Raw genomic sequence first — 23,740 nt, 5'->3', positions numbered from 1 at the left:
CGTATGCGCTGGAAACCTCTTATTTGAATCATGACATGTGCGCTAGTTATCTTGAGGGATGCATTTGTTGCCATATTCTAGGCTCGCCAAAGGGAACTCCCATTCAGGCTATAAGAATAGAGTTGGGCATCTCTAGTCTAAGCACTATTATTAACGTAAATCGTGGGAATTTATATCTAAAAATAATGTGTGATAAATCTTGGTCTATATTAGGTCTGTCAAGGCTAGAACTGATCATTGGTTCTAGCAGATCTTTATCTGAGTTTCGAGCCAGGAACAAGGACCTTTTTCCAAACTGGCTTGGTACCCAGATTGGTCTGAGGGATTGGGTTCCCTGTTAAGAACATTTAAAACTAAAGCATTGAAATGGGACTGAGCCTGTTGCCATGATCATATTGATAGATAACCCTCATTAGGTACTTACACCAGTCTATACTTTCCATATCACAAGACTCAGAAGTATATATATATAAATACCCATGTCCGACTGCCTGGCGGATATTTATGCTAATGCACCTAAATAAATTACAGGTAATGGAAGTAAAGGGGCGTTGATGTATTTACCATCTGAAGAGCACATTTGTCGCCTTAGTACATGAGTGGGCGTGACTGAGACCCTTCGGCTAGTCGCCCTGTGAGAACCCACGGTACTGCAGTAGAAACTACCTGGATTCTTTATAATCTCGAATTCCGAGCCTGCAATGGACGATTTCCCGCTGACCAAGATGCCAGGGATACCTATCTGGGAACTCCCAATAGCTCCAGCATAGATGATGCCCTAGTTTTCACAGGAGAATTGGATAAAGTGGATGGCTTTAATATTATTGATTGCTCTGAAAGTGATCATAAGCCTATATCGCTCTCATTTAAAGGAAATGTAATGCCCCAACCCCATCCTGACACCAATATCACTGATCTAATAGTCACTGGACATGCCTGTTGCTCCATTAAATGGGCATCACTAGTACAGAAGGATTTGATCCCTAGTATTTACTCTTCCATTATCGAACATATCGAACTCGCATGCTCTTGGGAATGCTCGGATGTGGAAGTGTTTTTAGAATTTGGAAAATGATGGACCATATACAGCCTATGGTTACTGCTCCAGGGTCCCTTTTACGTAGAGGTGCAAGGAGAAATGAGACTGGGTATGATAAAGATTGCAGAGACGCCAAAAGGGCATTGACACAGTATTTGAAGACTACCTCAGCACTGGATAGAGACCATCTGCGAGAGCTAAGAAGTAAAGATAAAGAAGGGAGAGTTCCTGATTCATGCTAGTGGCCGCTAGAAAGGCAGACTTGGCACTGTTATGAAACTGTGTCACCGACAGGGAATTAAAGGGTGACATGACTGTCCAAGCCTGCATCATCCCTGACATGTGGTTCGAACATTTTAGGACCTTGTAAAAAAAAAAAAACACGAGAATGAGAGGATAGAGCGGCCAGTTGCCCCAGTGACATATGGGAATGAAAGGGTGAGGAGTCGGAGTCTTGTACTTACTTTGGGGGAGGTGGAGGAAGCCATTAGGTATCAGGGGAATGTAAAGCAGCAGAGTCTGTTAAAGTGCCAATTGTTTTGTTTAAGAGAGATTCCACAATATGGTCACCAATTTGAATACTTTTTTTATTGCTATCTTGGCCTTGAGTGGGGAATACCATCCAACTAGCATCCCATCTCACATTTAGGTGCTGTAGGGAAGAGATTTGCAGAGGCAGTGTTGAAATATCTTCAGAAGTGGGTAGACACTGAGAGCCCACTGAACCATCTGCAAGCAGGTTTCCAAACTGGAATGAGTACCCTTGATCAGGGTTTCCGGCTGCAACTGATCATACAGAAGCACACAATATTAACAAAGACCAAGGTGTGGGCAGTTGTTCGTTGGAGCCTGGGGGCGGGATGTCACGCAGCCTGCTGGAAGTAACAAGGGGAGTCAGGCAAGGTTGTGTCCTGGCTCATCTTCTGTTTTGCAATTATATTGATTCCATCATCAAACACCTACTTAGGACTGCTTCCGGGCTCCTGCAGCTGCAGTACGATAAAATAACGGCCTCTTTTTCGCGGTCGACAAGGCATTGTTGTCCACGAACCCTGCAGGGCTGCGTGTAGCACTGTCATGCTTTGCTAAGAAATGTGATGACTTGAGTCTGGAAATGAATGTCAACAAGACCACGTCCTTGGTTTTTAGCACCAGAAATTCTAATTGGTCATACGCTTTGCAAGCAACCTTGATTGGACCCACCAGCTACTTAGGGCCAAGATCACATTGGAAAAGAATAGTGGAGCTCTGGAATTTATTTTACTTCAAACACGGAGGGGGTGCCATTAAGCCGGTTTTAGAAATGTATCAGATACAGGCAAAGACATCCGCCCAGTATGGATCAGACATTTGAGGCTATGCCAATGCGCGCTCTCTGTTTGTAGTGGAAAATAAGTTCCTAAAGAGAAAATGTTTACTGCCCCAGAGTACATCAAGTGCAGCAATACGTATGGAATGCAATATAAGTCCCGTTGATGATGACGCAAGCATGAGACATGTGTATCTATGGCTACGGATATGGGGCAGCCCATACTTGATAAAATACCAAGAAGCCCTGGCATATGTGCTGTCGATTGGTGGTGGCCCAAAAATCCCCTGATTTATACATGTTAAAAATGTCTGATAGAACTGGGGTTGCAAACAGATTGAGAAGAGCCATCCTCTATGATATGATACGGCATTTATAACACGCCTATACATAAGTGTTTCAAGGCGTGACTGAGTCAAAATCAAGAGCAAATTCAATTTACTCCATCTACAAGAGGAGCAAGATGGAGTTTGTGTGCTCTATATTGGTCCACGGTCATGAAGATTTGAGATTCAAAAATACACCAGGATGTGAGAAATATCTTGATTTAATTACACGGGCCTATGTGCGAGCCCTATAGATTAAACTTTGCATATGTTGTTTACAATTTTAGTCTTTTACTTGCTGCTGGTACAGACCCACGGGAGCCAGCTGCCTTTTATGTGGGGGCTGAGATAGAAAGTCTTCTTCATTTCATGCTCATTTGGGAGAGACTTAAATACCTAAGAATTAGGTGTTTATAACCAATGTTCATGTTGCATGGTATTTCTACTACACAAGAGGCCATACATTTTTGCGAATTATCAACAAATATGGAAGTGGTATACTACGTTTCCAAGTATGTACATCGGTCATGGCTGAAGAGGAACACTCTATTGACAAACCTAGAGTAATACATTGATTTTACTTACAACACATCTGTACTTGCACTTTGTGATGATGTTTTAACTACTTTAAACATTGATTGTGATTATTTGCTACTTGTTGCAAATGAATTGTATAGATATGCGACTGTTTGGGATTTCAACATGATGATATCTTGTATTATGCCATGTATTTCTAGCTTCATTGATGACTTGTGATGTGTTTTTATTTGCTGACCTTTTGGCTTTTTGTTGTCGAATAAAGGTCTTACAACAACAACAATAATACCGTAGAACAGTTTCCTTAAATAGATGTGTACCACGCTGGTGGGTTTATTTCTTTGCTGAAACCCCTAAAAAATGACACACCATGTTTCAACCTATTCTGTCTTTATCAAGGCTTTGGTACAATTGTGAATAACGTGATGAAAACATCATATGAATTATAAGTATGATACACTAAACGGAAACATATTTGGCACAAATGGGTGTTGTAAAAATATATCAGGTGCATAATGTTCAAGAAACAGAGCTCAGGTCCAAGACAAAAAATGACAACAAGTTCGACATTCAAAATATGAATGCATATGGTTAGCGTCAGTCATATAAATAATGATATGCCTCAGGCAAGGGAAGAGAAGAAAGGGAAGACAGGAAAATTATTCATTATTGTAATTACTTCAATCTATTTATATATATATTCACTAAAAAAATCTTGTTAAGGGGACGTTATGGTTAAGTTGCACTACTAAAAACCTGTGAAATTCACAAAAAAAACCTTTATAAACGTGACATTATGGTTGAAAGTAAAACCGAAACCCTCCTGAAATTCGCCAGTTATGGTAGGCTAAGCAACCATAACTGGCCGCACCACTGTGCACTGCTAACACTAACACCCAGGACATCAAAGATGACATCACAAATGTCATTGATGACATCACTGATGACATCACATGTGCATTTACTTTTTAAACGAGGGGTTGTGAATGTAATTTTAGCAAAAAAGTATCAGGGATTATCGGGACATGTGTAATAAAGTACATACTTCATCACGCAATGTAGTGTTCTAAAGAAAATTCCATTGCAGTGTTCTTTCTAGTACAGGAACCTACTCATACAGAAATGTAGGTATTGGCTGCAGCATACTCCACAAAGGTGCTATGTTTGTACTTTCCAAAGTTCTATAATAAAAATGCCTCCGATAATTGAGAAGAAGAAGAAGAAGAAAAAAGGTGAATGCTTCTGTATCACACTTTTCGGGTCTGTGAAACATGTACTAAGTTGCTAATAATGCATCACTTACTACATATTTCTAGTAATACACACAAAACATAAATAGACTACAATGCATACAAAGATGGGGCTTATATATGGAGAGTAAAGTAAGCATGCAAGAGGCAGTATCACTAGCAACTGTGTATAATCTACATGATTGTATTCACGCACAAAAATGATTCCTGTATTTCAGGCCTGCTTCTTCCCCTACATATGTACATCATAAGATGCAATTAAATTCTATGGAAAGTTTTGTAAGAACATGTGAGAATAGCAATATCGATAAATGTAATACCTTTTGAAAGTTAAGTTTCTGACTGTCAGTAAATAAAACCACCTGGCCTAGATATTGCAGTGAACAAAAACAAAGGGGCTACACATGTGATGTCATCATACAAATGGCCGTGCACATCAATGTGTGACATTCCTAACAAATCTTTCAAATCTTTACGTCAGTTCCTCAATCAGTATGTGAATAGTAAAGACAAAATCAAAATGAAATTGCTGCAAAATATGGATATCTGTCTAGTGCGCAAATGCACAGGACTACAAGGACATTCATTAGCCTGCATTTCAGGACCTTTTTGCAAAAGCACCTTCCATGATATCAAAAGGATATCAATACATCATTCAAATGTAAGAAATCTAGTGTATAAACTGTACTATGCTAAAAGTCCAGCTTTAGAATTAGAGAATTTAAATAACACTCTTCTACATGGTACACCCAAATATCTACAAGAAGAAATCAACCGTATCCAGAGAAAATATTTTGGAAGTGAAAGCCACTTACAAAATGCAATAGTTTTAGAACAGACTAGCAACAATTCTGCACATAGCAACCTTCTATTACACACATACAAAAAATAAATACTAACATTTAAAAGTGCATCGGCTGAAGTACCAAACCATGTGTGTGTGTATGTTGCCGCAGAACGTTTTACAAAAGGAACACAAAAACTATAGACGTAACATACAAAATAGAAGACAATGAAGATTCTGAATGGTTTGAATGAGCTCTGTACCTTTTAGCAGAAAACAAATACCAAAGAAGCAAACCCCTAATATGTTGCAGTTACTGCAATACAAAACTGGACAACAACCAAACTCCTTCACGTGCTATCACAAATAATTTGAAATTATTCCCACTACCAAAACCCCTGCAACAACTCAATTTGTATGAGAGCATCATAATTCAAACAGTTCACCCATTTCAAGCAATAATACTCCGTCAACCAAAAAAAGCAAAATTACCTCCCTCTGAAATGGTAAAAGGCATTCGTGGCAAAGTAGTTTTTTTGCCATTAGACCTGACAGAAAATGTACACACTGTAGGAGTGCAACGTCCAATAGAGCATTCTTTAATTGTCTTAGTAAATGGTGTGCCAACAAAAGACAAAAAAATTTGGCAACAACTGGTGGACTTACTTAAAGTTAGACAAGACTTGCAATATCTGAAAGACAATAACGAATACTACAAAGAAATAAATATTGAAGAAAGCTTAAGGGAAACAACCGAAATAATTCAAGAGTCATCAGAAACTGGTCAATTTGAACTTCTGGATCCTGCTGCAGTATCCATTCTTTTGGACCATTACACAATTCATCCATTGCATTCCAATGAAAGCATAGATGATGCACTAGAAACTTACCAAATGCAACAAACCAAAGGGTCACCAATGAGCATATGGGAAAAAAGTATAGAAGCACGTGCTTTTCCACTGATATTTCCTACTGGCAAAGGCAGAAGATACGATGATAGACCCACTCAGATTACGGCATCAGAATACCGCTCATTACGAATGTATTCTCAAGATCCCAGATTTAGACAAAATGTAGAATACATATTCCACCTACTCTTTGAAAGTAAACTAGCAACCCTATGTTACGGAGTTGCACACATTTTGAAATCTGGAACCCACTTTCAAAATATGTCAGCTACGCAATTAATACAAAAAGTACAGGAAAAAGATGAGGTTTTACAATCAAGTATAACAAATCTGTTTGCTAACATGCGTGGTACAAAAGAATACTGGTTCCGATGGCATGGATACGTACGTTGTATGATCAGAAACCTTGGACCACCGACTTGGTTTGTTACACTAACTTGTGCAGAGTATGCATGGGGAGATTTACATGAGTTCCTACGCATATCAAACAACAATAAAACCAACATAGATATACTAACACCTGGAGAACTTTGCTCTCTAGATCCAGTTAATGTGTCAATATATTTCCATCATCGTTTCATTGCTGTGCTACACTTTATTTGTAATAAAACTGTTCCTCCCCTCGGAGAAGTGCAATACTTCTTTTGGAGAAAAGAATACCAAGCTAGAGGAGCAACACATATTCACATGCTTTTATGGATCTAAGGTGCACCTAAATTTGGTCACGACAGTGATGCCACTGTTTTGCAGTTCATTCAAAAATATGTCACTTGTGAAATCCCTTCACAACGGACACATAGTGACCTGCATGACCGATTTTACAATTTCAAAGACACAAATGTGGCAAATATTGTTGTCGCAAATTCAAAAGCAAAGGGAAATACTACACCAAATGCCGCTTTGGTTTCCCTAGACCAGTTACAGAAACAGGTTAAGTGAACAACTTCATGTCTGCAGTTCGACATAGTGTTAGAGGTAAATCACCTAAGAACACTTATTAAATAAAAAGAACAGAAGAATCAAAACATATCAATGATTACAATGCAATCATTGCCCTCTTATGGAATGCAAACATAGATGTGCATTACATTGTGAGCAATTCCACTGCAGTTGCACAATATGTTACAGCCTACTTAACAAAAGCAGAAAAAAACAGAGCTTCAAGACCTCTGGAATGACCTATCATCAGACAAAACAATATCTCAGAAATTGTACAGCCTAGGCATAAAAATGCTCTCTCATAGAGAATGTGGAGCCTATGAAGCAGCAGATCATTTAATCGGTACTGCTTTGTATGGAAAATCGGACAACATAGTATGGCTAAGTCTTGGTCCTACTAAATCTAGAAAAGAGTTCTGAAATCATATGAGGACATAGAAACAATTGCCAGAAATGATCCCAACAGCCAAGACATTTAAAAAAACTATTTACTGGACACATACTATCCGAATAGGAGTACCACTTTGGAAACCATGTGTCTATACCACATAGCTCAAAACTTTGCATACAAAAAAATATAAAACCCGATGAAAGCAAAGGTAGATATAGAGTGACAGATTGTGAAGGCAGCTTAGTGAAACATACCAAATGAAGCTTAATTAATCATGTCAAATTGTCATTAAAAACTCCTCAACAAAAAGAACTATATTACATGTCTCTGCTACAACTTTTTAAACCATGGAGAAAAGAGGAAGAGATACTAGATGAAGATGCTCTCAAAGCAAATGAAAGCACTATCACTGATGTGAACTTTACGCAGTACAAAACAATGTTGCACAATGAACAGCAACACGAAGAAGAACTTCAGGCCCAACTAGATAAGGACACTTCCGACAGTAGTCAACCTTCTGTAACAGGAAGCCAAGAACTACTAGGACAGCCACTAATAGCAAATGAGGCAGAATTAGCTATGACAGAAGTGGAAAACACCATGTGTTACTATGAAGAAGATATAGAAGAATTAACTGTACTACAAGCAAAACTTAACAGAGATCCGCGCACCATTTTTGAAGAAGTAACAAAACAAATTGCACATGGTGTAATACACGAAAATAAAGACTGTACCTGCCAAAATGACAAAACCTATACTGCTGTACGTCAGTGGTGAAGCTGGGTCAGGAAAAACATTCTTAATCAAAATCATCAGCAAGTTCCTTCAACAATTGACAAACAACAAACTGTCAGCTGTTGTAACTGCCCCCACAGGTTTAGCTGCCTACAACATAGGCGGTGTCATTTTACACCGATTACTACTCCTTCCAGTAGAACACCAAAACAAATTAGACTATTACAAACTTTCTGCAGAAGCTGCAATGGAACTACGCAGAGTATTAAAACAAATGAAAATGCTGCTAATAGATGAAGTGAGCATGGTCTCCAACCTTTGTCTTTGATTCACCTCAGATTGCAAGAAGTACTTAAAACAAACTACAAAGAACTCTTTGCAGGGAAACACATTATCGTTTTCGGAGATCTACAATGAACACTAGTGAAAGGTGAATATTTTTGAAATCTTAGGACACAAACTCTGCCGTAAAACTGTTGGCAGCATAGGAAATGTCAACCTTTGGCAACATTTCCAATACAGAGAATTAATAGAAAACATGCATCAATCTGCAGATCTCACTTACGCCAACATTTTAAAATGTATTAGAGTTGGTGTACTATCTCAAGAAGCACAAGCAATATTGAAAAACTGGCACATTCATGCACTTTATGGTGATTACACATGTGCTACTGATGCTATGGAACAATTAGCGCACCCAAATGTCAATTGTATGGCCTTAATGCCAACTCTTGCAAGCTGTTTCAAATTCAATTAAACAATGTTAAAAAAAGAAATGCAACCAATAATGGAAATTTGCGCCACAGACAAATTAGACGTACATGGTATGACACTACCCATGTGTGAGCAAGCCACAACAAGACTAAATACCTTAGAAAATTAAATATCCAACACAGCTGGGTTGGAAAAAAATATTAAAATTATCATTGAATTGTAGAGTAATGCTTAAACGTAACCTTGACGTCGAGCAAGGGCTAGTTAATGTGGCACTGGGTACAGTTGTTGGCTTTCAAACATACCCACGTGACAACAACATTCAGTTTGTCAATATTCGCTTTGACAAACTTTCAGAAGTGAAAAGGATAGGGCGCTCAACTGCTCGATTCCTTCTCTTCAAAGACATGTATGTACATAGAGAACAATTTTCTCTAACTCTTGCATATGCAGTCACCATTCATAAATCCCAATGTCTTACCCTAGACAAAGCATTGATAGATAGAGGAAACACAGTCTTTAAAGAAGGCATGAGCTACGTAGCACTATCACGCTTACGTACACTTGACGGTCTATTTCTAATCAACTTGGATGCAAGTAAACTGAACGCTGATATTCCTTGCATTTTACAATACAATAGACTGCGTTCACTGTACACCCCCCATCTGAAATCATATCCTGTTCCAGAAAAAGTAAAACGTGGTAAAAGAAAACTAATTCAAACACAAATGCAACAGAATCTGACGGCAAATCCTTCAAAGAAAACAAAAGAAGCTAAAACTTCATCAATTACCACAAGCAAAGAAGAACCTATTAGGGAAAGTAAATCAGGTACTTCTTCAAAGAAGGAACAGAAACTCAGAAAAAAGCACTCAGAGACAGAACTAGCTGGTCCATTCAAATTTTCAAATGTAACTGGTGTAAGTTGCTATGCAAATGTAGCAATGAATATTCTATTTCAATTCCCACCAATTGTTAACAATATTTACTTACACAGTACAGACCAATTGTGCTTGCAAAAGTTAGTCCTTCATAGAAACACAACAAACAATCCTGACAACGCATACAGTGTTCACGGAATAAGACAAGAATTGGACTACTGTGCTGCAATGGTCGATTCACTATAAACTCAGAAGAAGATCCACAAGAATTTGTAATGTACTTACTGGAAAACAAAAACATACTTATAAACGAAATCTTCCAGATTTCATACATGTGGAAACATACATGCACTCTCTGTAACAATGTGATACAGGAACAAATCCCAAATGAGAGATTTGTGTATGTATCCATTCCTAATTGTGAATCCATTCCATTTCAACAACTTCTACAGAATGCAAACCGTAGCTGATTATGTACTATGTGCAATTCAGATAATCGCTCCACCTTACTGACACAAACACATAGTAAGTACATAATACTTATGCTTCTACGGTACAATGCAGATGGTACCAAAAACAACTGCAAGCTGGCTGGATTCACACACGGTCAAGTGTCACTTGGGAAGAAAACCTCTACAACAATAGGTATAATCTACTATGCAGGCGCTACAACCAATGCAGGTCACTACACTGCATACATTAAAAAGAAATGTGGAAGGTTTGAATGCAATGATAGCACCATTACTCTAAAGCAGAGTTTGCCAGCTAATCTTACAAATGCATATTTAATCTTCTTAAAGCCAACATTTAATAACTAATGTGTACTTCAACATTAACAAAAATTCAAGTAAAAGACTATAAACATTTAGAGTACGCCAACAGGTATCTAACTGCCCAAGAGTGTATAACAACCACACAGATAAATGAATATCACAGATCCGTAACATAAAATGCACAGATAAAATACGCCAACAGGTATCTAACTGTTTTAAAAAATCTGCAACATGCCAAAAGACATAACAATAATCAGAAACAACAAGTAAACAATCAAACGAAACAAAGAAGTAGTTTGTAGCATAGTAAAGAGAGGTTTTTTTTAAAAAAAATCCAACAAGGATTTGTTTCCTCCAGACCCAGGGATTTGAAAAACAAACACAGAAACTGAGCAAAATGCACAGTACACTGGTTTGTAAACTAAATATGAGGATAAAAAAAAGGTAAAATGTCTATTATACAATGTAGTAAGTCTTTATAAAATATAAACACTAACATGCTCTTTTCTTTCATCACAGAAATTAAAAAAGGATATTTCTGCCAAGTACTAAAGTCATGTAAGTAATATATGGAATCGGAACAAAGTAAACAGTAAGTTTAATTTCACACATGTCATACATATTCAAATCTATATGTCTAATCTATGGCAGTAATATGGTGCAGTGGCTGTAGGCAGAGCCTAGCGTCTTGGATGTATAACCTACCACCTACACCCTGCGGTCAAGCAACCAAGTCTATAGGTCCTACCCACAACCATTGCACCATATCAAAACCATGGTGCTTATAATTTCACTACTTATAAGTTTACTCTTGGATGCATGGTCTGCGGCCATGCACCTAAGACTCTAGGTCGTGCACACAACCACCGCACCACAGCACACCCATGCTGAATTATAACCTCACTGCTTATGACTTCAGTCTTGGGTGCATGGTTCGTGGCCATACATCCAAGACTCTCGGTCCTGGCCAGAACCACCACAGCATATCACACCCATTGTGACTTCTAACTTCACTACGTATAGATTTGGTCCCACCCAAGACTGCAGGCCCTCCCCACAACCACCTGAGTGATGTTCGATACTACGTGTGTATCTATAGCTGTGATATGCTGCAGTTGTTGTGGCCAGGGCCTAGAGTCTTAGGTGTATGTCCATAGATATTTGAATGTATGGGTGTGCAGTGGCTTATAACTCCAGTGCTTATAACTTTGTTCTTGGGTGCATGGCCTTCGGCCATGCATTCAAGACTGTACACGCTCCCCACAACCATCTGATCGATAAGCAATACTACAGGTGTATCCATTGCTGTGATATGCTGCGGTGGTTGTGGCCAGGGCCTAGAGTCTTGGAAGTATGGCCTACGGCCAACGGCCTACGGCCATGCCGCCAAGACTCTAGGCCCTGGCCACAACCACCGCAGCATATTACACCCATGGTCGCTTATAAATCATTAGCACGCCTATACAATGACACATTTTAACTGTAGCATGTACTCAATTTGCACCCAGGATTCTAGCCCCTGCCCACACCTACCAGATACATAATCGATTGTATGAGTGTGATGTATGAATGTGATATGCTGCAGTGGTTGTGGGCAGGGTCTACACTCTTGGGTGTATGGCCTACGGCCTGCAGCCATGCACCCAAAAGTCTACATCCTGCTCACAACTGCTGCACTATATAAAACCCATGTTGGCTTATAACGTCAGTGCTTGTAACTTTGTTCTTGGGTGCATGGCCTTTGGCCATGCACCCAAGACTCTAGCTCCTGCCCAGAACCACCACACCATATTGCACCAATTGTGGCGTGGAACTTCACTACGTATAAATTTGGTTTCGGCCCTCCCCACAACTACCTGATTGATGTTTGATACTACGGGTATACCTATAGCTGTGATATGCTCCAGTGGTTGTGGCACGAGGCTAGAGTCTTGGGTGTAAGGCCATAGATATTTGAATATATGTGTGTGCAGTGGCTTATAACTCCAGTGCTTATAACTTTGTTCTTGGGTGCATGGCCTGTGGCCATGCACCCAAGACTCTACGTACTGGCCACAACTGCCACAGCATATCGTACCCATAGAGAGGTATAATTTCTCTACGTATACATTTGATCTTGGGTGCATGGCCTATGGCCATGCACCCAAGACTCTAGGCCCTGGCCACAACCACCGCAGCATATCACACCCATGGCGGCGTATAAATCAATAGTACACCCATAGAAACAAAAAATGTAACTACGGCATGTACTCAATTTCAATGTTCGCTAACACCACGCGTGTGTTTAGAACAGTTTCAAGTTGCCATCGCGCAGCACGGACTGAAGTACTATCCTTATGAGACCCCTCATTTTCAGTACTTACAAACATTCCGGACAAGGCGGGCATAGGGAATACATCATTACCACCTACCGCCTAAACAAATACAGTATTTCACCCATCTCTTACTCTCTGAACCTCCTCAAGCTCTCTGACACACCAAAACACTTTCTGAAATAGCATTTCGCCTCTGGTCGCCGCCGTGCTGTCGGCGGATCCAAGATGTTGGGCGCATCCAAACAATCTGATGCAGAACACGGCTCACTGCAGCCAATCGGCGGGGACGTCGCGTGTCTGCAGTCATGACGCCAGCCCCTTGGCCAATCGGTATCTTGTCCGCGGAGCGAACAGGGAAGTGTGACCGCAGAGCGGACATAGATGTCACACATTTTTTTAGACCTACGTTTTGGTCGTTTTATAGGAAACTACTGGACGGATTATCACCACATTTACAAAAGCACGCTTTCAGGACCAAGCACCTGCCCCTGCCACAAATTTGGTGAAAATCCGTCCAGCGGTTTCATATGATGTGACTGGACTCTAAGGGAATTACTGTAAGAACCTACTTGAAGGATACGTCTACAAATAAAATAAAATTTTTAGTTTCTGACTGTTACTGAAGAAAACCATGTGGCCTAGATATGTCAGCAAAAGAAAAAAGAGTGAGCCAGACATGTGATGTCATCAGTGATGTCATCAATGACATTTGTGATGTCATCTTTGATGTCCTGGGTGTTAGTCTTAGCAGTGCACGGTGGTGGCGCGAGTTATGGTTGCTTAGCTTACCATAACTGGCGAATTTCAAGGATTTTTCGGTTTTACTTGGAACCATAACGTCCCTTTGACAAGGTTTTTTCACTGAATTTCATAGGTTTTTAGTAGCGCAACTTAACCATAACGTCCCTTTAACAAAGTTTTTTCATTGAATTTTATATATATATATGTTCAGTAAAAAAACTTTGTTAAAGGGATGTTATGGTTAAGTTGCACTACTAAAAACCTATTAAATTGAGTAAAAAAACGTTCTTAAAGGGACGTTATGGTTCCAAGTAAAACTGTAAAACCCCTGAAATTCGCCAGTTATGGTAAGCTAAGCAACCATAACTCACGCCACCACGGTGCACTGCTAAGACTAACACCCAGTCACACAAAGAAATTCAAAAGCTGTAAAAAATAAATTAATAGACCGTAGTCCTAATTTGCATGGTATCCAAACAGGGATATCCTAATTATTTTACCTTGTAGCAAACTGAGATAATCAAATGAACATTTTCTATCGAAAACATGTTTTTTTTATTTTACAAAAATTGGAAAAGAGAAATTGTGATCTTGGAAGTGACATGAAATTTACAGTAAGAAATAAACATTCCAAACAAATAAATCTGGGTGTACATAAACAAATTTGCCATGGTTTAACATTCAAATAAAGACAAAAATATGTATGAAGAGTAAAAAATATTCAATTCAATTTGTTTATACAAACGTGTAAATTCACTTATACAGGTCTGCCTCAAATAAAGACAAAAAATATGTATAAAGAATAAAAAACATTCAATTTCATTTGTTTATACAAAAGTGTAAATTCACTTGTACAGGTCTGCCAACGTAAACTTTTCGCAATGTTTGAAAAGAAAGGGATTCAGAGAAATAATGCTTTGAACTGGGTTGATGTTCAAGCTGAAAAAATCCCACATTTACGTTTCGGCGAGCCACCTGTAGGGCCACTGCTGTTAAAGAATCGCCTTCCTTGGGGCAGAGTCAGTAATAATAATCCCTTGCCTCCACTCTTGTGCCCGTCGAGAAATCTCTTTATATCTGCTTTATTCTCTTTATAAGGCTTGGATCCCTTCGAGTGGCTTGTCTAACTAGGAGGTGGCAGGGGTCCCATTCAGAGCTGTGCCCAATGTGTGGCTCTGGATCCGAAAATATGCTGCATTTCGTGTTACTGTCATATCTTAACGTGCAGTGCCACTTCATTAGTTGGATAATGCAACCACTAGACCGCTGGGAAAGTCCCGTGGTGTGGAGATTTTCTGGGTTTAGATAAGTACCCAAATCGTATCTTCCTACGCTGAGTTAATGTAGAGTGACAGCGATCCAACACCCAGGACATCAAAGATGACATCACAAATGATATTGATGACATCACTGATGACATCACATGTCTGGCTCACTCTTTTTTCCTTTACTGATATATCTAGCCCAGTAACACTTAGGAAGTAAAAATTCAAAAAGTCCTATATTTGTACACTTATACTTCAAATATGTTCTTACAGTAATTCACTCAGGGTCCACTCAAAGCATATGAAACATATACAAAGGGGAAAACACAAACTTGGAAGAAAGCAATACTTTCTATGTGTGAAGATGATTAGTAAGGTTATCAACAGTGTCTTACAGTTCTGTTTTTTTTTTATTATTGTACTTTCCCTGGATATGGCTATATTTGTACACATTGCACGTACACTACTTTCCTTAGGGCCTAGTCACAATATGTGACAGTTATACATAGGGAAATAGTAAGTTTTAAGCAGAGCAATCATTTCTGTACATGAAGATAATCAGTTAAGTTACTTCACTTTACCTATATATGCTCATATTTGTATGTGTAGTTGTCTGTTTGTGTTTTGTTTGCAGTAATGCAATAATGTACTTAGTGATTTTTATTAGGTACTTACATATTTCACAGTATGCAAAACTCTAATAAGAAGGCATTTATAATTTTAGTATTTAACATCGCAAGATTATTAATATTGCATCTCCATCATATCTCCTGCAAACTATGCCTATATTACGTCATGTGTACCTTAGTATATTGTAAACAAAATCATAATACAATTCTATTTGGATTAATTCATTGCTTAATGCACTACGTACCTCATGATATTTATTCCAATGATCCATGACACTACTTTTAACATTGCAATAAGAATCCCATGTATAGACTTTTCATGAAATGTAAATGCACATGTGATGTCAACAGTGATGTCACCAATAACATTTGTGATGTCATCTTTGATGTCCTGGGTGTTAGTCTTAGCAGTGCACCGTGGTGGCGCGAGTTATGGTTGCTTAATTTTAGTTTACCATAAATGGCGAATTTCAGGGGTTTTTCGGTTTTACTTGGAACCATAACGTCCCTTTAACAAAGTTTTTTTACTGAATTTCATAGGTTTTTAGTAGCGCAACTTAACCATAACATCCCTTTAACAAAGTTTTTTTACTGAATTTCATAGGTTTTTAGTAGCGCAACTTAACCATAACCTCCCTTTAACAAAGTTTTTTCACTGAATTTCATAGAGTTTAGTAGCGCAACTTAACAATAATACCTCTGACTTTATGTACATGTAACATGGAACATACTGAAACCCCTCTACTGAATTTGATGTCTGCGAACTCTTCTAATGTCCGCGGAAATATGTGGACAACAGCAAAACTACCCAAAAAGTCTGGGGGGTATGTTTAATTGTTATATCATAACATATGAACATTGTACAAATTCACAAACCAGCACACATACACAGTATATGTAGTAATAAATAAGAAGTGTAACCCATATATATAACACATTAACCATTCATTTAAATACAATATGTTCTAAAATGGAATATCCCAAAAAAGAAAGATAAGCTTCCAACATGATTACTTCACAGAAACTCCACAACTAAGAGCACCAGCATATCTACAGACCAGTAAGAACACACCTTACCAGAAGCTAGTAAGTGTACTGCATGTTACTCATATATTTCTAAACTTTCTGTATTAGATACAAAAAAAGTGATTTTTTTTTCTCACAGAAATGTCTAGTACTCTGGAGTGGATAGATGAGCTTTTCCCACGTGAGGAAATGTCTGAAGATAGTGAACCTAATGGTAGACACTTTACTATATAAACCAATTAATAAATATTATTTTATATACATTTAACATATACATTTTTTTTTGTACAGACCATACAAACATTGAAAATAGTAAACAAAAAGAAATATTGGATAAGACTCTCCAGCACATGGAAGCAAAAAGGGACCTACTCATGGCAAATTTCAACAATTTAAAAAACCTTGTGGAGGATCACTTGAACCAAAAAACTAGATAACATTGTCCCACATGTACCTGTCCCGCCTCACCATATCCCAATCAATTATCCCCAAACCCTCTCCATGAACCAAAACATTTTGATGAGACTTCCATACCTTCTTCACCTCACATGAATCCTATTGAAACCCCCAATTCTCCTGTGTTTGTCTCAGTTTCTGCTTCACCTTCTCTGTCATAAATTTAACATCCATATATAATAAAGTTAAATTATTATATTGTGTCCTAATTCATTTCTTGTTGTTTTTTTTAAAAAAAAATGTTCAGATGTCCGCGGACAGCGCGGATGTCCGGAATGTCCGTGAAGAAACGAAACTGGAGGTGTCCTAAGAACACTATACCTGTCCATACTGTTCGCTAGCAAGTTGAAACTGTTCTAAGAACACACGAGATGTCCGGGATATCCGCAATTAACCAAAATGGAGATGTTGTAAGAACATTATGCCTGTCTGTAATGTTTGCAAACAAGTCCAATCTGTTCTTTGAACACATTTGGTGTCCGAGATGTCCGTAATCAAAGTGACACATGCAGTGTCCTGAAAAGTTCATAAATAAACAAAATGGGGGTGTCCTGAGGACGCTAGACCTGTCTGTGCTGTTCGTAGGCAGATTGAAACTGTTCTAAGAACACATCAAGTGTTCCATAATGTTTGTAAATAAACAAAATGGGGGTGTCCTGAGGACGCTGTCCGTATTGTTCGCAGGCGAGTTGAAACTGTTCTAAGAACATAGGCAATATCCTGAAATGTTCGTAAATAAACAAAATGGGGGTGTCCTGAAGACGCTGTCCGTATTGTTCTCAGGCGAGTTGAAACTGTTCTAAGAACACAAGCAATATCCTGAAATTTTCGTAAATAATCAAAATGGGGGTGTCCTGAGGACGCTCTCCGTATTGTTCGCAAGCGAGTTGAAACTATTCTAAGAACACATGCGGTGTCCTGAGATGTTCATAAATAAACAAAATGGGGTTGTCCCGAGGACGCTATGCCTGTCCGTATTGCTCGCAAGCAGATTGAAACTGTTCTAAGAACAAACGCCTGTTCATAACTGTTCGTTTCGCTTGTGTCACACTTTTAATTTGTTTCAGGACCCGAACAATGTCCGTAGAACACCAACGCACAAGCACAAAACAGTTCCCGTGCATTTAGTGTCCTGCGGACACCGGTTCCCTTCGCGGACATATTCACAAAGCTATCATGTGACCGCGCCCACGCTGAGCGTGTGTTCTGACTGCGGACAATGTTCGTGTCCCCAAACAATTTAAAACTACCTTTTCAGGCAATCCACAATATTTTTCAATAATAAATCACCTTAGCACAAGTCCCAGACAGTAATCCTGAGTTCTACATACTTTTTGGGACTTTTTGAACCTTTTTTTGGTGTTCGATCTGTCCGTGGACAGCGCGTGTTTCCGCGAACCGCGCACAAGCACCCCTATAAAAGGCCACACCCTAGAGCTCATTCTCATTGTGTTTCTGGCTATCTTACAGAACACAGTGTATTTTGCTGCTAACTTTCCAGATTTTCATCTGAAACCTGATGGCATCCATGGTTGCAGTACTGCCATCTGGTGCTACATTTGCCTCAGCACCACCCCCACCCCCTCCACCACCACCACCTCCCCAAGGGCCTGAAGACGGGAACATGAGTGAGAATGCAGAGGAGGATGAAGAGGATTACGAGAATGAGGTAGTGGAAGTCCCTACTACCAGCACTCGCCATGAGTCTTGGGTGTGGCGGTTATTTACCATTCATGGTAACGGACCTAAGGCGCGTGCGAAACAAGTCACCTGCAAAGAGTGCAAAATGGTGCTCAGTAGCGGGAGGCCTGGTTTGTACAGCTTTGGTACGATTACTATGAAGCGACACCTAAGGTCGTTCCACTCTGGGGCCATTCGCAAGGTAGTACATTGCGAAGAGCGTAGTAGGTTGACTTCCTCTACTACATCATCTGTTTCCGATCCTGTCACCACAAGAAACACTCCTGTGGGACAGCGTATTCTTCAAGATGCCTCACAGGCCATTCACAATGCTGATGATCCTTACCTTTTGAGGGTCACAGTTGTGTGTATGTATTGTGACGCAGTACTCTGCAGGAGGGAGAGACTTCAAAGTGCTTTTGAGACTCTGGTCTCAGAGCATGAGAAGACCTGCTCACTACCTTGGTAAGGTCCACTAAACATCTTCCTCTCTTCACCCGCCCTTTCTTATCCCCGTGGTTGGTGTCCCCCTTAACCTCCTTTTTCCTCCTCTCCAAGTGTGTTGTGTATAAAAAACCAAAAAGAATATAAAACAACAAAAATCAAAAAAAAATAAGGCTCTTTTCAGAGCCGCCTTTCACAGTTTAAAAATACAAGTGAAAATAAATGAAGCAGGGCCTTCTGTATTTTTTAGAAGTCCGCGCACAGTCCGTGAACATCTAACATTTTGGGGTGCTGCCCTATCATAACCATTGCAGTTTTGTCTGGGAGGAAGTGGTGGCTCTGAAAAGAACCTTTTGGTGGTGTTTGTTTGTGTTTGAAAAATGTGAAATGCTCAACACCTACTACAAAATGGATGCTGTAATTCCAAAAAAGGTTGCAATGCATTTTGTACATTTCTCAGAAAAATCTGATTGCCAGCATAAGTAAGATGGACTCCATCTCTCTGAAAAATGTATGTGCTACGAAACATAATATTTTCATTGTGAAAAGAGGACATCCCAACATCTCTTAGAAAACCACAAACAGCCTTATTGACATTGCGCCTTGCTTTCTCCACTTGTGGACCAAATGAAGAAGAACGAAGCCACATTTGTCTCTGCGCAATCCATGAAAAAATTACTTGAGAATTTGGAAATATGTCCATGACCTTCCCAAGTCCTTCTTTCATTGAAAATTGCAAAGAAATTCCAGACACATGTCCTAAACTGTTCCCTCCACAATGAATTACAATTATGTCTGGATGTTGCTCTGTTTCCAAAGTAGCACAGAGAGGTAACAAGTCCAACCACTTCATTCCACGTACTCCATGCCAGTGCACTTCCACATATGGGAATCCAAGATCTACAGCTACTCCACAGCTTTCTGCATACACCTTCAACCAATGTACCCACGAGTCTCCCAAAATCCAAACAATCTGTTTTCTGAAACACACAGCCATAGCTATCTGTTCTTCTCTCAGCAAAAACAGTATCTGAGAAACTCTGTCCTGGCAGAACACACCCACTAAACTTTACTGACCAATCCCTTGCTCTGCTCATTCTCATTTGCATGCCTCCCCACCCCAAAATCCCGGGATGTAACACGCCATGTCCGTGGACTACCGCCATGTCCGCGGACATATTATAACATGGACAGTCCTTCTACAATTTCCATTTCACTTTCTGTGCCATTCCCTCATTGGATATAGCTAAGCAGTCACCCGACCATCCACCAATCACATCCAAGACCTATACATCTAACTGCATCATCACAGATCAGCACTTCAAATGTACTGTTAATCTCTCTGAGTACAAGTGTCATATCATTGGAAAGCACCTTCTACAAGAAATACTGTACAAGTCTCCAAGATGTCTACTTGCAGCTGCATGCACATCCATATGCATGAACACAAACTACAGGTATGCATATTTTCTGTATAGTACATGTACAATTCTTATAGATTCATATAAACAAATGAACTGACTTTTAGCTTGTATAACCTATAAAATAAACTTACTGTCATTTTTCCCATCTCCTATAATCAACTGTCACTTCCAAACCTATCTGCTATTTAATTTCTTTTTACACACACATCATTGAACTAACATATTTAAAGTACATTTAAAGTACAATATAAAGAGTTAACATACTCAAACAAAATAGCATGCACACACTAACTCAAATATCAAACAACAATACTTATACAAAAACATAAAAATCAATGTCTAAATTAAAATCAGTGCTATATACAAACAAAATTACAAATGTCTTTCCTTTACAATTGCAGTGAAGACCACTCTCCTGAAAAGAAACAGCAGAATTTGAAGTACTTGAAGTTCCTTACGGAAGAAAAAAAGAACCCTTGAAACACGCTGGAGAAGCCACCCCACTGAAATAAACAAAGCTAACATGGTCCTAGCTACCTTAAACTACAAGGAAGCCATACTCTCTGCTAAAAAAGAAACTTACAATAAACGCATTGAACAGGCCCAATCCAATACCAAGGAGCTTTTCAAAATCTTAAAGGAACTGGAATCCCCTGCCCCTCCACCAGACACGTGCCCCAAATACAGCACTTGGTGTTCAAATATCCAAAAGGCACTCTTGGGAAAAATCACCCTACTCCAAACTAAAATGAATTAAAAAAATAGCCTACACTCCTTCATATCTCAGCTTGCCCCTCAGGCTAACCACAAACCTAAGACTAAGTCTGTACAACCATTCTGTTTTTACCCCTCTCCACAACGGAAGTTGAACACATTATTAACAACCTTAAGCCCTCAAACTGCCAGGGAGACTCTTGCCCCGCTACTATTATCAAAGAGGCCTCTCATAATTTGGTGCCATTTATTACTACACTCATAAACTCACCCTTCCGCTCGGGGATTGTCCCTGACAATCTCAAGGACGTCTGGGTCATCCCTCTCCTGAAAAAACCTACCTTGGATGCTAACACACCCACTAATTACAGACCAATCACCACAGTCCCTTTTCTTTTAAAAATTCTTGATCGAGCTGCATATTTGCAGATCCAAGATTATCTTGAAACCAATAACCTTCTAGGTCTCAGGCAATCTGGCTTTCACCCCCGCTATGGCACAGAAACCGCTCTTTTAGACCTCAAAATCCAAATTGAAGACCTCAAAGACAAGGGAAAGATGGCCCTCTTACTTTTACTAGATCTCTCTGCAGCATTCGATTTAGTTAATCATCAAATCCTTCGTCATCTTAAAACTGTCCCCAACTTCTCGGATAAATTTGGGAGGATTCGTCCAGGGTGAGCGGATTTATAGGCTGCCCAAAAAGTGCTCATCATATGGAAACCACAACTTAAACATATTACACAGCCACTATCGTGGCTGTGTAATATATATATATATATATATATATATATATATATATATATATATATATATATATATATATATATATATATTTAAATATTCAGTAAAAAACTTTGTTAAAGGGATGTTATGGTTAAGTTGCGCTACTAAAAACCTATGAAATTCAGTAAAAAAACTTTGTTAAAGGGACGTTATGGTTCCAAGTCAAACCGAAAACCCCCTGAAATTCGCCAGTTATGGTAAGCTAAGCAACCATAACTCGTGCCACCACGGTGCACTGCTAAGACTAAAACCCAGGACATCAAAGATGACATCACAAATGTTATTGATGACATCCATATTTGGCCAATGTACGCACTGAGTTCCCCTCAACCTTTCTGTATTAAGGGGAGCTGTGTCCCCTGCATATGGGGCTGTGATGTCTCCTTTTCCTTCTTGGTGCTTACTATCAGCTATTTTGGTGGGCCTTCTCCTAAGCCGCCTGGACCATGATGGTATCTGATCTCTGTCATCCCTGGGCCATGATATACTAATTCTGTCCTCCTAAAAGACCCTGTCCCCTGCCTCTTCCATTGAACCCCCACCATCATCACTTTCTGCCTGTGCGTCACCACATGTTGAGTCACTATCCACTTCTTCTACGGTAGGGAGGTCTGTGACAGGTTTACAGTCAAGTTTAAACATAATCAGCCCTGTTGCAACTTATCTGTTGCTGCTACTGCGTACTGTTCCTCCTCCTGCGCTGCTCTTATGAGCATCTCCTCTGCTCCTTTTAATACAAAATCTGTCTGCCTTTGTGCGTGTTTCCCTATTTCGGAAAGTACAGTGTTTGATGTTGTAGTCCTAACAGTGTCTGTTGATGATTTTCTAATAGCTCCTGCTGGTTTCCTTGTCAGCCCTTTTCTATCATCATTACAGGTGCATAACAGGGATTGGTATATGCTGCAGCCGCCTGTAGAGAAAAGAACCCAAATGGGGGCACGGCGGAATGCACTGTAACTTTCTCAGTACTTTCAATTATCTCATCATTAGGGGCCTCTTCTTCTTCCTCAAACATTTTCCACAATTATAATATGCTTTGTCTCCTCTTCAGCCTCTTCGTGGTCATGTGTTCTAAAACAGCTTTTTATTGCGTGCCCTCTGCGGACCACTATTTAAACAGTTTTCCTGCTGTCCCCTGTACCCACTCTGCATGGTACTTCAATATTGTATCCCTATACTGCAGAAGCCATTGAAAAGGGGCACAAGCTGAATTACTCCAATTAAGATTGTCTCCTGGAATATGCATGGGTTCTGCCATCTTCGCTCTAACAGGGAATTATGGAATGAGGCTGACTTGATTTGAATACAAGAATCTTTCATGTGTGATACTCCTTTCATGGAGGGCTTTACTGTTCTGCATAAGCCTGCCAGAAAAGGGTTAAAGGGTGGTTCCCTTTGGTGGCTTAATAAATGTGTGGCGAGTGTCACCTGGCTCTAACATTGAACGTTTGTGCATTGGCCATCCTGACATCCTACGTTGTAAAATATTATGGTTTGATCCAACTAAAGAAACTTTAAAGGCATGGTCTAGTAAACATTTTTATTGTCCCTACGGGTCGGCCATGTGTTTTTAAGCCTAAGTGGCTCGATTTTAGAAAACTTTCCTATGGACCTTACCCGAGTTTTCGTTCATTGAACGCACGCGAAAACAAGCACCAAGGAGCCGCCATTTTC

Source organism: Ambystoma mexicanum, chromosome 10 (assembly GCF_040938575.1).
Source record: "Ambystoma mexicanum isolate Mex_15411 chromosome 10, UKY_AmexF1_1, whole genome shotgun sequence".
Lineage (NCBI taxonomy): Eukaryota > Metazoa > Chordata > Amphibia > Caudata > Ambystomatidae > Ambystoma > Ambystoma mexicanum.
Note: the sequence above shows the minus strand (reverse complement) of the source record.